General features: G+C 64.0%; 1 protein-coding gene across 5 annotated transcripts in view; it reads left to right on the plus strand.

The window, feature by feature from the left end:
* The window catches only part of TPCN1 (two pore segment channel 1), a 69,572-nt gene that overhangs the window by 56,629 nt on the left and 12,535 nt on the right, over positions 1-408 (plus strand). The gene's annotated exons all lie outside the window — the stretch shown is intronic.

Here is a 408-nt window from a genome sequence, read left to right on the forward strand (position 1 = left end):
GTCGCCGGCCTGGGCCCCGTTGAATACCTGTCCTCCGGATGGAATCTGTAAGTGGGGAGCACATTTCTTAGCCACGTCTGAGGCTGACGAAAGCCACTGGCCTCCCTGCGCTCCCCACGGCACACACGCCATGTCCGCACGTGCAGAAGGAAGGCGCGAGGCCGGGTCACGGCCTCTGTCTCCTGGTTCTGTTCTGCCTCTGGCTCCGGGTCTTCCTGGAGTCAGGCTCTTGTCTTACTGTCCCTGGCCCCGCTGCCCGTCCCTCCTGCACACGGCCTGAGGGTCCTCCGACTGGCCGGCCCTTCCTGAGTCCTTTCATCCCCACGCCATCCCCGACAACCAAGCTCTTTCCCCCAAAACCCACGTTGCCCACAGAGAAGGAGGTCCCACCACCTCCCCTGGGCAACA

Source organism: Pteropus vampyrus, unplaced genomic scaffold (assembly GCF_000151845.1).
Source record: "Pteropus vampyrus isolate Shadow unplaced genomic scaffold, Pvam_2.0 Scaffold23, whole genome shotgun sequence".
Taxonomy (NCBI): domain Eukaryota; kingdom Metazoa; phylum Chordata; class Mammalia; order Chiroptera; family Pteropodidae; genus Pteropus; species Pteropus vampyrus.